The 16,618-nt window shown below is 38.1% G+C and overlaps 1 pseudogene; it reads right to left on the bottom strand.

Annotated features, from left to right (window-relative positions):
• Window positions 1-12,643: 12,643 nt before the first annotated feature.
• On the bottom strand, window positions 12,644-16,184 carry LOC132061365 (11S globulin seed storage protein Ana o 2.0101-like; annotated as a pseudogene).
• Between the last annotated feature and the right edge of the window lie 434 nt (window positions 16,185-16,618).

Genomic DNA, 16,618 nt, shown 5'->3' on the forward strand with positions numbered 1-16,618 from the left:
ATGTTCATGTTTTAGGAGTTGCTTTAATTACCGAGGAAGGCTTCAGATAGCCTGAAACTACGTAGCCACCGTAGGATGAGGATCGCTCCACCCATGTCCCGGACGATCTCTCATAATGACTGGATCCTTTCATAATATTATTAAACCTCATGTCCCTGGCAAGGTATGAGTGTTCTGCTAGTAGGACGCAAGTACCAGACCATGTTATCGGTTATATTTATTGCTCTCCCTACTCACGATACTTTACGTTATATATATGTATATGTACTCATGTTCATGATCATGTTTTCAGTTTCAGTTCTTATCATGTTATTCCATGTCCCATGTTATTTCTTCAGTTGCTTTACATACCAGTACATTCAATGTGCTGACGTCCCCTTTTATTGCCCGGGGGCCTGCATTTCACGATGCAGGTACTGATTTACAGGACGACGCATCTGCTCAGTAGGATAGCATTCGTATCAGCTTATTGGTGAGCCCCATCTCATTCGGGGTTTAGTCAACTCTTTATTTAATGATTAGCTATGCATTCAAGGTATGCTGGGGGGCCTTGTCCCAGTGTGTATGTTTTTCATGTTCAGACTTATGTCAGAGGTCTCATAGACTAGACAAGTCAGTTAGGTTATGTCAGACTTTCGGAGTCGTATAGCCATTTTGGCTCATTCATGTTATTTCCGCACTCATGTTTAAACAAATATTTTGATTAAGTATTATGACTTATTGCGTTTTATAAAGGCTCATCATGCATTCACATTATATTCCACTCATGTTATGCCTCATGATGATTCAGCAAGCCATGTGGTTCGCTCGGTCACATGCAGTAAGGCACCGAGTGCCATGTTTCGCCCAGGCCATGGTTCGGGGCGTGACAAAGCTTGGTATCAGAGCCTTAGGTTCAAGTGTCTTAGGGAGTCTATGAAACTGTGTCCAGTGGGGTCACTTTTATATGTGTGTGGCGCCCACACATATAAATAGTTGACCACCAAGACATTTAAGATTATCTCACTTATTTCAACTCTAGATCATGCAATAGAGCTATGTTCTCAGAAATCACTCGGACTCGTGTGTTTTTTCCCGTTCTACCGAATACGCCTCATCTCAATGAATGAGGAAGATGTAAATCTAATCATTATCGATGTGTTGCTTTCAGATGGAGTCATCATGAATTATTCTAACTCGTGCCATGAAGCTTAGAGCAAAGAAGTAACATTCTTTTTCCATCGAATTCTGAATGTATCAAATGTGTTAGCGGCAAGAAGGAAATTCGAGACCCAAGACTTGCCAAACAAACAAAGGCATGGTATGTTTATCAGGTGTTAGTACCATTTGAAAGACAAATTTCGGTATGGTAGCACACGTAGGTTATATACCATATAGAGTAAGTTTATTTGGACTCTTTGACCATGGAGCTATAGTATAAGGGTGATGGTTCATATTTAAGACCCCATATGGTAGCATGTAATGAAGTTAACCGCAGCAGGCATAAATTGTCAATGGTAGTTTTGAGCAGGAAATAGCCTAAGAGCCAACCACCTGTAATACTAGAAAGTCTCGACTTATATATATATATATATATATATATATATTTTTGCCATATGATCTATGCACATGACTAGAAAGGGACTGATGCGATAAGAAAACCATGAGCAGACGATATTGAATTTTTTTAGGGTTAGTTTTAAATTATTTCAGCTTATTCAGATCAGACCTAGAGAGTATGACGTTAGTAAGTTACTACAAGAAGTAGATATTATTATGAGATAAAAGATATGACAATTCCCTCTTAGGTTATGTGATTAAATATTTATCCTTGATGTGTATAGTATGGTATAATTTTGAAAGTGTATAGGGAGTTTGGGGTTAGTTGTTCCAATTCCTTGTTTGAGACAGATGAAATTTCCCTAAGTGTGATCCATGTCTATAGTTCGGAAAGATAGTATACAACCCTTAATAGAGTCGGATAAAAAGGAAAAGTTAGAAATAACCTTATGCTTCACTTTAGTACTCAGAGAAGAATTAGAGAATATGATGCTAGCAAGTGGTTAACAGAAGCATAGTAAGTAAGTTTGAATAGATACAGGGAATTAAAAAATTTCAGCAGAGTTAGTAGAAGTATGATTTGTATTACTTAGCCAGGTTAGCACTACTAAGTGGGTAACTGTCTGAATACACCGAAGACGTGTTAGAATCCAAAGGGTCTAAGTTAAATTTGAGGTATAGAAATTGGTGAAAAAAGAAAACCATTTAAGCAGTAAGAGAGCAAGCTACAGAAGAAAAGCCTTTAAGAGTTATCAGAAAAGAGTTTTCCTCAAGACTGACAAAGCTAGTATGCTAGTTATGTATATTAGAAACCCGTTCATTTAAGTAATCCACTTTTTCCAGTAAGTAAGACTTGCTTGAAGTAAGCCGAAGAAATGAGTCGCCAGTATGTTAGAGGAACCACTAGATAACCACTTATCGCTAACTCAAGGGATCCACAGGCTTTAAATCTCAGCTTTTGAACTAAAGGGGAGATCGTGTGATAAGGTGCCGATATAGATTATGTGTTTCGTAAGTTTATAGGTGTTAAGGAGATTATGTCAGAGGATCACAATTTCATGTAGCCAAGATAAGGTGCGTAGAATGCTATTTTGTCATCCCTGTTGAGATCAAGCACTAGGTAATTATGTTATGAGATAAAGCTCTAGATCGAATAGCGGGTTTTAAGGATATAACGGTTCCAATTCCAGAGTAATTCATGTACTATGTGGTACTAATGCCCAGACGTACTCTACTCGTCCCTTTCGTACCCATATCATGCCCATGTTAGAGATTTACACTCCACGTTTAAGATACAAGAATTAAGACTTCATACGATATTAAGCTATACAAGGGAATGTCCTTTCATGTCTCGCACATCAGGTTATGCTCATGCCTAAAGTTAAAAACCAAATTCATGTCCCATGTATTTATCGTGCTTTTATACACATGTCCACGTTCTAGCTTCTAAGTGATATCCTATTATGATGTTGAAGTTGATAAGGATCGAAGGGTAGGTAACATAATAGTTTAAAGACTAAGAATCCTATGGAACGCACACCTATTCCTTGGACAAGAGGAGAATGCCTTGGGTAAATGACTTATTTCGACATTAATGGTATATTAACTACGTTTTCATGTGCTCATGTCCACGATAGATTTATTCAAGCATCCACCTATAGAAATAGCATAAAAGTGATGTTGGTAGGCAATAATGAGAGTAAGTCAAGATGGATGTCCTATCAACGATTCTATGTAACTCATGCTTATGTTCCTCTAGCTAATGTTTTACGATCATGATGAAATGATTCCCTTTTCTTTCGCTAAGTATCTATGCCTTGTTATGTTCAAGGTGACTTTCTACCCATGTCTTAGATGCTCGAGGAACGAATTATTCATGCCTATAATCCATTCTTTCATGAGCCTTATTTATAACAAGGGCATTTACTCACGATGATAAGAGTAAGCTATGTTGAACCATGTCCTATTCTTTCGATATATCTAAATCCTAAAGGTAATGTTTTATCCATGCCTTACGTCTCTGAGTACCCAAGAGTTAGCCTACAATTGTACTCCACGCAAGTCACACTTATGCCTTAGTCTTACTTCAATGCTCATGAACTCAAGTCCATACGCCATGGTATGCAGATACTCATGTGAATGCCATGTTTTTCATGTACCCATGTCCCATGTCATGCTATTCACGTATTCACATTTCGTGCCATATGAATCACGTCCCCATGTACGCATGTTCCACGTTACGTCCTCCATGTAGGATGCACCATGTCATGTCTGTTCTCTAAAGCAAAGTATCTCATGTGAATAGTACCAATAATTCCTTTTCTCTCAATCCTCTATAATTCTCTCACGAGAATGAGCAAGGTGAGCTAAGGTATTCATAATCATGATTAACAGCTAACAAGATAATCAGAAGTAAGGTGCATTTCTATATTCAAATAGATATCTTTTCATATACCCTGTGGTACTTATCTCAGGAGTATTCTACTCAGATTCGACGTATTCATGTCATGCCTATGCTAGAGATTTATGAATACCTATGTTAGGATCATATTCTTGTTATACGACTCAAGTCCATTCGCGTTCGCATCGAGTTGCGCTTACATTCAAAGCCTAAGTCGTACTCCTATCTCATATTACCATGGTGACATACGAACGTCTATGATCAAGTCTCTAAGTATCCAAATCCTACCCGCGCTTAGTATTCAACCCTCATGTTGTAACAATCATGTTTTCGACATTCAGATCCCATGTTACGATATCCATGTTTACACGTATTTGTATCTCATGACAGTTTAGCACTCATGTATCCATGTCATCCAGTCTTCATGCATTTATGTCCCACGTCATGTGTCTCACGCCCAGGTAATCATGTCATGTTCGTGCATATTCCAGTACTCATGTCATTCGTGCCTACGGATTTTCTTCCAAACCCCATGTATAGTAATCATGTAATCATTCAGCCAATATCCATATGTTCAAGTCAGCTCAGTATTTATGTTAGCTACATTTAAGATTCATTAATCACGTTATGTCACATCATGCCTATTAAGATACCCTGTGAGTTCTGTATTGGTACTTTAGTTAGTCAAGTGTGCATTAGAGAAATGTCGTGAGGGTCCGACCATTATGAAGGAAGTCCTACCATAAATTTTGTAGATTCCAGAGTTAGTAGCGATTCTTAACCACTATTCATAAATCAAGGACAAATGTCTCATGATTCTCATTCATGTAGGTGCTACTCAGTTTCATGTTCCCCGTGTACATGTTTCCATGTAATCACGTATTCAGTTCTCATGATCCATGACCATGTTCCCACGTAACCATGTCAGGCCCTTATGTTTTATGTCATGTTTCTATCATGGTCACGTATTCAAGCCATGTCCAGCCATATTCTTAACCATGACCCAAAGATTCGAGGACGAATGATCCCAAGGGGGAGATATTGTAACACCTCGTACCTTTAACCTAAGCTTTGACCATGATCCTAGACTTAGAAAACTAGATAAAGAATGTGGCAATTGGAATTTCCTCTTCAGTTGTAAGATGGTGGTTTACGCCCATGAACAGTGATCGTATTTCAGTATACGGCCCGTATTTCAAGTCGTAAACTGGTACCAAAGATTTCTGAGCATTCTGGAATTTGACATTTGGAGGCAATATTGTTAAAAACGGACCATATTTCAAAATATGGCCCGTATTTCAAAACGTATATGGAATTTTGGGAAAACTTCCTTGATAAAAGTTGTAGAGATTTGAAATACCTTTCCAACGGTATATTATGGAGGTCAAACGGACATCTGTGCAAAGAGTTATGGCCATTTTACTGAAGAGACGCAGTGCAGTCCATACGGAATACGGACCGTATTTCAAAATATGGCCCGTCTTTCAAAATACGGCCAGTATTTAACTGGGCGTAAAATTTAATTTTCCAGAACAGTATATATTCATCCATATCAGTTCAAATCATTATTTTTCATTCCTTCAAGCCCTAGAACGACCTCCTACCCTCTCCCATCATCAAGAACACCAAGGTAAGCCTACTCTAATTATTCCAAGTCAATTCTAATACATATCCTAGTAGTCTAAACAAGAAATCATCATTCTCGAACTAGGTTTTCAAGAAAACCCATCTCAAGGTTCAAGAACTCAAGATTTTGGAAATCTTCTTCAAAGTTAAAGTATTTAATTCAAGTTTGGAGCATTACCAGGTATGTAGAGTTACTATCTACGTGTGGGAATATCATTGTTCTTCCCCACGCCACATAATTCATAAATTATGATTCTTTACAAAAACTAGGGTTTCTATATCATGCTCATGATAGCCCTAGGTCCATGTCCATGATTATATTATGTATGAATTGTTATAATTCCATCATTGAGTTCTTAATATTTCGTTATGATTATTAAGAATCTGTCCGTAATCTATGAAAAACCCATATATCCCATTCCATGAGTTCATGCATGCTAGTTTATGATATATTATGTTATTTTCAAGAAAATACTATATATGTTTTACAAGTTCATGCAAGCAAGCTATAATTCATGATATCCATGTACAAGCAAGTTATATTCATGAAAACCATGGGCAGTAAGTGCCACTTATTTTACATTTTCATGTTTTGGGAGTTGCTTTAATTACCGAGGAAGGCTTCAGATAGCCTGAAACTACGTAGCCACCGTAGGATGAGGATCGCTCCACCCATGTCCCGGACGATCTCTCATAATGACTGGATCCTTTCATAATATTATTAAACCTTATGTCCCTGGAAAGGTATGAGTGTTCTGCTGGTAGGACGCAAGTACCAAATCATGTTATCGGTTATATTTACTGCTTTCCCTACTCACGATACTTTACGCATGATATATATGTATATGTACTCATGTTCATGATCATGTTTTCGCTCAGTTCTTATCATGTTATTCCATGTCCCATGTTATTTCTTCAGTTGCTTTACATACCAGTACATTCAATATGCTGACATCCCCCTTTATTGCCCGGGGGCCTGCATTTCACGATGCGGGTACTGATTTATAGGACGACGCATCTGCTCAGTAGGATAGCATTCGTATCAGCTTATTGGTGAGCCCCATCTCATTCGGGGTTTAGTCAACTCTTTATTTAATTATTAGCTATGCATTCAAGGTATGCTGGGGGCCTTGTCCCAGAGAGTATGTTTTCCATGGTCAGACTTATATTAGAGGTTTCATAGACTAGACAAGTCAGTTATGTTATGTCTGACTTTCGGAGTCGTATTGCCATTTTGGCTCATTCATGTTATTTCCGCACTCATGTTTAAACAAGTATTTTGATTAAGTATTATGACTTATTGCGTTTTATAAAGGCTCATCATGCATTCACGTTATATTCCGCTCATGTTATGCCTCATGATGATTCAACAAGCCATGTGATTCGCTCGGTCACATGCAGTAAGGCACCGAGTGCCGTGTTTCGCCCAGGCCATGGTTCGGGGCGTGACAGTTAAATCACCCAATGCGATTAACCAAACGACTCTGAATTCGAAGCTAAACCAAGAAAGGGTGGACAAACAAGGGGGGCCTACATGGAGGCTACTACGTCTTCAAGCACCCATTGTGTTTGACCCAAATATTTTCTATGTTGATCTGACTCAATGCCAATGGGTACGGGTCAAATCCTTCAAGAGTAGTATAGTTTTTGAGGATCTGACACGAGTGCGGCATTATTTAGGAGAGTCCACACAACATAGAACACTATATTATTATATAGGTAACTACAAATACCGTACAAATGTATTGATCAGATTTAATTAAAGGGTAGGTATGGGTTTTTACCTTGAAGAACATAAGCAACCTTGGGAGAATCACAATAGCAAGAAAAGCAAGTCCGTTGGTGGAAAGAACAAGCTTCCTACATTGTGGCGCTGTAGCACTTCAAACTCATCGGGACACTAGGCAAGCATAGTATCTACCACCTTCTCCTTCGTACTGAAAAATCCTCCCTCGAGTAGCAAAGCATGAAACCATCTGGTTCATCCAAATTCATACTAAAACTACTCTCCCTCATATCCATCACTACCCGAGCCAGAATACTGACAAGGAAATTCAAAGAATGCTACATTAAATAATTTCTTTCCATAAAAGGGAGTCAACAAGTTACTCCCTCGTCTCAAAATACTTGTAAATGTTGTCCTTACTAAAATATTTGTCTCAAAATACTTGTTATTTTAGAAGTTCAAGACAAAATTAATTATTTTTTCTCATTTTACCCTTAGTAGTAGTTGTTTTTGAAGACTACAAACACCTCAATTACGGCACATCAATAGAGTAACTATTGACAATGAGAGATTAATTCAAATCCTTGATTAGAGGAGATCAAATCCCGTGATTAGAGATCTTAATTCTAGGATATTTTATTACGGGAATATTCCTTTGCTGCCTCTTATATGTGTATTGCCTAAAATAGAATTCTAGGTTTTCTATTTTCTGTATATAAATACATATATATCAGAACAATGAGATATGAAATAGAAAAAAGCTTTATGCCTTTCTTTTATCTAAGTCTGTTGCTTCTATTCAACATGGCATCAGAGCTTTTCTGAAGCAGCAGCAAATTTTTTTTCCTTGACCCCGAATCCTTTTTCTGTTCTTTTCGAATAGAAGAATTAAACTTAAATCCTCTGGTTCCATCCACGTCTATAACCCAATCGAATAACGTTGCACCATAAATCATAGTCCAACAGGACAACTCTACTTTTCCCATTGGTGTAGTTCTTGACGAAATGAATTATCCTTTATGGTCACAACTAATGGAGATATGTATTGGAGCAAGAAACAAAGTCGGATATCTTACAGGCAAATTGATCAAACCATCACCAACTGATCCAAACTATGGCACATAGATTACCAAAAATCACAAAGTTCGAAGTAGGCTTATTGCTTCAATGAGACCACATCTGATGCAAAGATTTATTCACCTGGCAACAGCTACGAAGATATGGGAAGCTGGCTCAAAAACTTTCTATGATGGATCGGAAAAGACTCGCATATTTGAACTGAATCAACAGTCTTTCACCACCAAGCAGAATAGTCGACCTTTGTCTACCTATTATAGCGAACTCGTTGCAATTTTTTAGGGAATTGACCATTGGACAGCTACACAAGAGAAATTTGTGGAAGGGATTGTACATTTACATTCCATGGTGGCCAGGCTTCGAGTTCACATATTTCTGAGTGGGCTTGATCTGGAATTTGATCAAGTTCGTGGTGAGATTTTGCGAAAAGATCCTAAATTGGATTTGGAAAGTTCTTATGCATATGTAAGGAGAGAAGCATAACAAAGACAAATCATGGGAAGCTCTAGATCAGTCCCTGAAAGTTCAGCCATGGTGGTTCAAGGTGATACACCGAATTCCATCATCTGGAAAAACAAACAACTTTGTTTGCACTCATTGTGGTGAAAAAGGACACTCCAAACAGTGCTGCTATGAGATTATTGGATATCCAGAATGGTGAGATTTTTCAAAGAAATCACGAAAGAACTTGACTGGAAAAGTAACATTAGCCACACAAGGGGAACAATCACAACCTACTGCCAATATGGCTCAACTAGGTAATTTTGGTAAGGTTGATGTTCTTTCTATCACTTCTAAGGAAAATACATGGATTATTGACACAGGAGCATCTGATCATATGACTAGAGACTCTAGTAAGTTATAAACCATTCACCCATCCTCGCAACAAGCTATTTTTATAGCTAATGGAAATAATTGTAGTATAACGGGGGAGGGATCTATTGAATTGTCTAGTACTTTGACACTTGATACTGTTTTGGTGGTACCTTCACTCCAAAATAATTTGTTGTCAGTAAGACAAATTACCTCATCTCTTAATTGTACCATAAATTTTTGGCCCTTATTTTGTATCTTTTAGGACATTCTAACCCGAAAGACTCTTGGTTATGGTGTTAAATGGGGCAAGCTCTACTATCTGGAGTTGACTGAGAATGGGGAACATAAATTTGGGCAGGCATGTCATACAAGTGGGGTTGAGAAGGCTAAAGAAAAAATATGGCTATGGCATAGGAGATTAGGACATATCTCTTTTGGTTATCTTAAGAAACTTAAACCAAGTTTGTTTTCTGATTTAGATGTTTCAAATTTCCTATGTAATATTTGTGAACTAGCAAAAAGCCATCGAATTCCTTATTTTCCAAGTTTGAATAAATGTAGAATGACGTGGGTGTCTTTACTTTACAATAGGAGTGATGCATGTAAAGCATTTAAGCAATTCTACAGTATGGTACATACTCAATACCAAAGAAAAATTCGAATTTGGCAGTCTGACAATGCTATGGTGTTTATTGATGGTTCGTTTGGAGAATATCTTAGTCAATTGGGGATACGACACCATACTTCCTGCACATATACACCGCAACAAAATTGTTTGGCAGAAAGAAATAATAGAAAAATTTTGGAACTAGTTCGTGCCTCACTTTTTGGTATGAACATGCCCCAGTTTTATTGGGGGGAGGCAGTAAAGTCCGTTATTTATGTTATCAATGGAGCTCTTTCATGGTTTATTGATTTTCAAACTCCTCAACAAAAGTTACAGTCACTTTGCACGATAGCACATCTGCCGAACCTTGAACCTCGAGTTTTTGGATGTACAGTTTATGTCCATATTCCAAAGTCTTAAGAAGTAAATTAGATCCCTGTGCAAAAAGATGTGTGTTTGTTGGCTATTCGGACTTCCAAAAGGGCTATCGATGTTATGATCCTCAAAATAAGAAGTTGCATGTTACGTTAGATGTCTCCTTTTATGAGAACGAACCTTACTATAGAGGGGGAGTTCCCAGTTCAACTCTTCAAGGGGAGAACACGAGTGAAGCACTTGATCCAAACAACAAAGATACTTGAGTTCCACCGGACCAAGTCGAGTTCTTAGACTTGGAAGTATTGTAAGGAAGATTGAGTAAGAATACGCATGAAATTGAAGAGAGTCCCACTGATCAGCCCATAGATTCTCCTGTTTTGCCAAATCTATCCGAGAGTGATATAGTATCGATGAATAATGAAGATGTCGTAGAAGATCCCGTATTAACACCATCAATTGAAGAGCTTTCACAGAATGTCCAAGAAGATGTTGCACCCAGTAATTCTTGATTCTCCTCCCACTTCTCAATTACCACTGAAATCAAATAGGGGTGTCCCTAGAAAACAATATGAACCTGATCTTAGAACCAAGGCCAAATATCCAATTAGCAACTATATCTCAAGTCATAGATTATCGGATTCATATGCTCTAATTGTTGATCAGTTATCCAAAGTATCTATTCCTAGTAGTGTGCAGGAGGCATTGGCGGATCCAAGTGGACTAAGGCAATGAATGAAGAGATAGAAGCCTTGCAAAGAAACTTAACTTGGGAGCTGGTTCCGCTGCCGAGAGAAAAAAAGGCGATTGGTTGTAAATGGGTATATACTGTGAAGCTTAAAGTAGATAGAAGCATTGATAGGTACAAGGCGAGGCTAGTAGCGAAGGGTTATGCTCAGAAGTATAGAGTTGATTACCAAGAAACTTTTGCACCAGTAGCCAAGCTCAACACTATTCGTATTCTTATATCAATTGCAGTGAATAAAGATTGGCCGTTACGACAGTTTGATGTAAAAAATGCCTTTCTAGATGGTGACTTGGAGGAAGAAGTATACATGAAATTCCCACCGGTATACAGGGAATTCCCGCCGGGCATTAACCCAAGGACCATGCATGAGGGGAAAATATGCAAACTGAAAAAATCACTTTATGGGCTAAAATAGTCACCTAGAGCTTGGTTTGGGAGGTTTGCGTCGAAGATGAAGTCTGTTGGTTACTTGCAAAGTAACTCTGACCATACCTTGTTTATTAAACACAATGGGGGAAAGGTAACAGCCTTGATTGTATATGTAGATGATATGGTACTAACTGGTGATGACCTCGAAGAAATGGAGAAACTACAGCAGTACTTAGCCACCAAATTTGAAATGAAAGACATAGGACAACTGAGATATTTCCTAGGTATTGAAGTGTCAAGGTCGAGACAAGGTATTTCATTTTCCCAGAGAAAATATGTATTGGATTTATTGACAGAAACTGGAATGCTAGATTGCAAACCAGCTGAAACACTAATGGAGATGAACCAGCAACTTGGAATTTCTTCTGAGCAAAGAATTAGCAGACAAAGTTCGCTATCAATGAATAGTGGGAAAGTTGATCTATCTAACTCATACCAGGACGGATATTGCATATGCGGTAAGTATGGCGAGCCAGTTTATGCAAGCTCTAAGTACTGAACATATGAGGGCAGTTTAAAGGATCCTAAGGTATTTGAAAAATGCTCCTGGAAAAGGGTTGTTGTACTCAAAGAATGAAGCACCAACTGTTGAAGGCTACACCGACGCTGATTGGGCTGGAGATCGCTCAACTAGGAGATCGACTTCAGGTTACTTCACATTTGTTGAAGGTAATCTTGTTACCTGGAGAAGTAATAAACAAAAGGTTGTTGCTCGGTCAAGTGCAGAAGCAGAATTCGGAGGTATGACGCATGGTTTATGTGAGCTATTATGGATCCAAAGAGTTCTGGATGATCTTAGAGTTGCAAGTTCTGGACCTATAAAGTTGTTTTGTGATAATAAATCTGCAATTGAAATAGCACAAAATCCAGTACAACATGATCGCACTAAACATGTTGAAGTGGATCATCATTTCATTAGAGAAAAACCTGATCAGAAAATCATCCAGTTTCTATATGTAAAGTCTTGAACTAACTCACAAATATCCTCGCAAAGGCAGTACCAGGAAAAATATTCCATGAAGTGATTGACAAGTTGGGCATGATAGATATCTATGCACCAACTTGAGGGGGAGTATTGACAATGAGAGATTGATTCAAATCCCTTGATTAGAGGAGATCAAATCTCATGATTAGAGATCTTAATTCTAGGATATTTTATTACATGAATATTCCTTTGTTGCCTCTTATATGTGTATTGCCTAAAATAGAATTCTAGGTTTTCTCTTTTCTGTATATAAATACATGTATATCAGAACAATGAGATATGAAATAGAAAAAAGCTTTCAGCCTTTCTTTCATCTAAGTCTGTTGCTTCTATTCAATGAAGAGAGATTATATCTTAAGACATAAATAAGGGTAAATAAAAAACACGACAAGTATTTTGAGATGGATGGAGTATATATATGCATGAAAATAATTACCTGTATAGGCAGTATAATTGAAGTCCTTTCACCATACATAGCTCCACTGCTGCAGTCTCTCATTACCTCAAATTAATATGTAATGACAATTGGAACAACAAAAACTTACGTCATATATTCAAAACCCAAATTATAGAACATGAACAATACCTAATAACTAGCCAATTACATTACAACTATTCTCGGGCATTTTTTTATCACGTCATTAGAAGTACTCAGAAAATTTATATGTAACCATATCCACTTTCCACCGGAAAATGGAGGGACTATCTGTATACGGTCTAAACCGGGGTAAAATATTTAGGTCCGTTGACGGAAGATCGGAGCAAGCTATGAGAGTTGGCTGTGAGATGTAACGTTAGTTCGGGTTCGACCAGTCGGACAAAATAAAGCCGGAGGTATCACAAACTGGGGGGCACTAGTTGACACGAACGCGAGAAATCCGACCTGTAACGGATTTCTCGCCGGCCGTCACGCCATCAGCCGTTGAGGCGCCCGATATCGTCGAGATCATTAACTCCTAAACAAATTGAGTTACCATGTACAACTCTAACTCTTGTACTATAAATACAGAGGTGGATCCTCTTATTAGGGATCGGATTCTCATTTTTACACACATACTTCACACTCTTAGATCTATAATCATTAAAGCTATTCAAATTCTTTTAAGATTGGCTCGGGTTCGAGACAAAAGGCTCTAAGCCGGACCAATTAGCTGTGTTCCTCAATTATCAATCAAGGCTATCTCTTCTCTTGCTCTTTACGAATCTTTGCTTGTTGTTGCTTATTTCATTACTTTATCAACAGATTACACCACGTATCCTTTAACCGCGTATAAATTCAATTGTTACCTTTTTAAGGGGTAAACAGTCATCTTTTTTATACATCTCTAGTATTGCTATTACGTTCTGGTACGTCTACAATAACTATTTCTGTTAAGCAAATGAAACCACTTCACCCTATCCTGTCAAATTGCCTAAATAGAATGCAATGGAAGTATATGCTCTGTGAAAGATTCAAAGGATGGCTGCAACTGTATGCACAACATGAACTGACTTTCCCATTTTCTAGCTAGGAGCTAGATAACCACACCATGACACTTACTGTTTTGGTTGTCGGAGATTCTAGTCAGAAAGTAGGGACTTGAGTTCTAAAATCAAAAGAAATAAATGCGCATGTTCGTACAATACGTAATGTAACACACATATATATGTCAAAAGACTAGCCATAGTTAGTTTAACAGTGCCCGAATATTGCGTGACGTACTTCATTCACAATTTCACATAAACTAGTAGGGCATATAAAGAGCAAAGGATAACCAAACTGAACAAGGAAAAGGCAACTGGCACAAGCAAAAACATCACATGATTAACCTATCTTGGAGCTAAATTGCTTCTTTTACATATGAGCACATTAAGAGCAGCCAGGAGAACTTGAACTCATGGGGATAGAGGCTTCTGTAAGGAGGCCCCAAAAGCCGAGTGAGAAATAGTGGTTGGGCTGCCACAGAAAAATGGTTAAGATTAGAATCTATTTATAGCCATAATGGAAACTAATTTGAACTCAAATATATGAAAGCTACCTTTTCATTGGTGACAATAGAGAACCATTCCATGCCATCAGGATCAGCAATTATCAACACCTTAATTAACCTTGGAACAACAAACAATTCACCAGCTTTGATGTGTCTGTCAACGATGATACCACCCACATAACGCACCCTCACTGTGCCGCAGCCTTTTACAATATAAGTAACCCAGATTGCTGGATCACCAGAAACATCTGGATAGTACGCGGAACTTCCACTTAACGTCGAATGACTAGCACTAAGTCCAATATCGCCAATCATTGGCAGGTTTTCAGTATTCAAGACCAATATATCTCCACCACCATTAATGTCAAAAATGGGACGAGGCTGCTTCCTCACAGTTGAGTAACATGCCATCTCTTTGGTCCTGCTTAGGCTCCGGCATTTCAAAGCCTGGGTCAAGCTTGATGATACTCTTGGCAAGTTGTGGACCAATGAGAGTTCTCAAAACACTTTCTTTCGGATTCCATGCTCTGCAAACAAACTCAGGCAAAAAACCAGTAAAAATGTCCGTGAATGAACCCATTTTAGCTGCAGTTTTGGTATCACCAAGAAAGAGTATCTCCAGTTCTGTAGCATCTTTATTGTATCACTAAGTGAAAACTCCAATAGGAAGCGCAATAGCATCGCCCTTTCTAATGGCTACTACTTTCTCTTCTTTTCCAGGAAGTACAACACCAGCGAAACCGCCACCTGAATTCACATAAAACAGTTCAAGAGGAGCAGTTACTCAGTTAAGTTTTCGATTTATGAACAAAATTTATTCAAGGTTAGGATATAAAACGTATGGAAAGCAAAATCAATCATTAAGTGAAGGGAGACCCGAAAACAGTAGCACTAAAATCAGGAGTTTAAACGTGGATCGTGGATCTACAAATTTCCGCGGACAAGTAACCATCTTGGTATGGAAAGCAACACAACAAATTCTTTAAGTATGAACACCCCCTTTAGAAAATACATGTAAGCTGACTCTAAACTTCCATAAGGTGACACACCTGCAAAATGAATTTATTAGCTTCACCATTTTTCCATTAGAGGAACAATTTCAGCAAAGTGGTTTCTCTCCACCAGGATTCAAAGCACAGAAATCCCAACTAAACCCATCCATCTGCCACCACTTGGGTCACAACCAAAGGCCAAAACAGCAAAAGGACAAATTGCAATAAGATGGAGCTAGGAGAAGACATCCCTTGGGACTGAACATCACAAATCAGACAATTGAACTATCAAATAAGACATGGATTTGAGTCAAACCATCAGTCCATTACTAAGACTATAACCCTTATTTTCTTACAACCCTGGTAGGAATTATTCTTTTCTTTTGAGTCGAGGGTCTATCAGAAACAACCTCTCTACCCCGACAAGGTAGGGATAAGGTATGCGTACATCTATGAGCCACTTGTGGGATTACACTGGCATGTTGTTGACCAAACAATGTATTATCTTATCTCATACTTTTATGCTGAGATTAAATCTTCCATGAGATTAACCAAACGACTCTCGCTTCAAACACTGAAGCAAGAAAGATGCTAGAGTAGCCATTGTTTTTGACCTAAACACGGAGTATTATATAGTAAGAAACTACGAATAACTTTGTACAAGTATATTGACCAAAATTAATTAAAGGGTAGGTATAGGTTAATTTTTACCTTGAAGAACATAAGCAACCTTGGGAGAATCAGAGTAGCAAGGCAAAGCAAGGCCGTTGGTGGAAAGAAAAAGCTTTGCAGCACCTACATTGTGGCGCCATAGCGCTTCAAACTCATTGGGACACCAGGCATAGTATCCACCACCTTCTCCTTCGTACACCATCTTCGCCTCCATTCGTACAGAAAAATCCTCCCTCGAGTAGCGAAGCGTGAAACCATCCGGTTCATCCAAATTTCTTACTAAAACAACTCTTCCTCATATCCGTCACCAGCGGAGCCAGAAATTCTGACAAGGAAATTCAAAGAAAACTACATTTAAAAATTTCTTTCCATAAAAGGGAGTCAACAAGTTACTCCCTCGTCTCAAAATACTTGTAAATGTCGTCCTTACTAAAATATTTGTCTCAAAATACTTGTCATTTTAGAAGTTCAAGACAAGATAAATTATTTTTTCTCTTTTTACCGTTAGTAGTAATTGTTCTTAAACACAACAAACACCTCAATTATGGCACATCAATAGAGTAAATATTCAATGAAGAGAGATTATATCTTAAGACATAAATAACGGTAAATAAAAAACACGACAAGTATTTTGAAACGGATGGAGTATATATAT

The sequence above is a fragment of the Lycium ferocissimum genome, chromosome 6, assembly GCF_029784015.1.
Source record: "Lycium ferocissimum isolate CSIRO_LF1 chromosome 6, AGI_CSIRO_Lferr_CH_V1, whole genome shotgun sequence".
Taxonomy (NCBI): domain Eukaryota; kingdom Viridiplantae; phylum Streptophyta; class Magnoliopsida; order Solanales; family Solanaceae; genus Lycium; species Lycium ferocissimum.